General features: G+C 29.1%; 1 pseudogene; it reads left to right on the top strand.

Annotated features, from left to right (window-relative positions):
* Positions 1–387: 387 nt before the first annotated feature.
* On the top strand, positions 388–508 carry LOC119868625 (annotated as a pseudogene).
* The last annotated feature ends 726 nt before the right edge of the window (positions 509–1,234 follow it).

Raw genomic sequence — 1,234 nt, 5'->3', positions numbered from 1 at the left:
ATGTTGGTGTAGTCCCAATAATTTAATTTTGCTTTTGTTTCCCTTGCCAGAGAAGACATATGTAGAAAAATGTCAAATAAAGCCAATGTCAAGGAAGTTACATGTCAATAGGTGCAGAAAAAGCATTGTACAAAGTGGATGTATAACATCCACTCATGATAAAAACTTAACAAAGTGAGGTTAGAGGGAAGATAATTCAACATAATAAACCCATATATGAAAAACCCACAGCTAATGTCATTCTCAATAGCTAAAAACTCAGACCTTTTCCTCTAAAATCAGGAACAAGACAAAAGTGTGCATTCTCATGACTTTTTATTCAACATAGTACTAGAAGTCTTAACCTCAGCATCAGATAAGAAAAAAAGGTATAAAAATTGGTAAGGAGTGCTTGCTTTGGCAGTACATATACTAAAATTGGAACGATACAGAGAAGATTAGCATGACCCCAAGCTGCATGTCATGCAGTTTGCATGACATGCAAATTCATGAGGCATTCCATATTTTTAAAAAATGGTAAGGAAAAATTAAATCATTCATTATTTGCAGATAACTTGATACTATACATAGAAAAATTTAATGACATCACCAAAAATCTATTAGAATTTATAAATGAATTGAGTAAAGTTGCAGAATACAAAATTAAAATACAGAAATCTTGCATTTCTATACACTAGTTAATGAAGTAGCACATGGGTGAATTAAGAAAATAATTTCATTTATAATACCTACAGTTATTTTTAATGTTCTTTTCTTTTAACCTTTGTCCTATAATTAAGAGTTTAATATTCTTAAAAAAGAATTACAGATTTCTAATTCTATTGATCACTTTACTCAGAGCTTTGTATACTTTTGTCTTTTTGTTTCAGCTTGAAAATCTCTTTTCAATATTTTTCTGTGATGTTTGATGAAATGTGTCCCTCTCATTGCATATGAAATAGCAAACACCTTTCTTATTTAAGCATATCTCATTTTATTGCATTTCACTTTATTGTGCTTCACAGATACTGTGTATTTGACGTTTGTGGTAAACATAAATTGAGTAAGTTTATTGTTGCCAATTTTCCAATAGTATTTGCTAACTTCATGTTTCTGTCACATTGTGGTAGTTTTCACAATATTTCAAAAATTTTCATCATTATTTTATTAACAAATAGTAAAATAACCATAACAATGGTTATCTATGGTCAATAATTATAATTTACCAAAAGTTCAGATGATGGTTAGCATTTTT

The sequence above is a fragment of the Canis lupus genome, chromosome X (assembly GCF_011100685.1).
Source record: "Canis lupus familiaris isolate Mischka breed German Shepherd chromosome X, alternate assembly UU_Cfam_GSD_1.0, whole genome shotgun sequence".
Classification (NCBI taxonomy): domain Eukaryota; kingdom Metazoa; phylum Chordata; class Mammalia; order Carnivora; family Canidae; genus Canis; species Canis lupus.
Note: the sequence above shows the minus strand (reverse complement) of the source record. Positions and strands in the feature narration are given on the sequence as shown.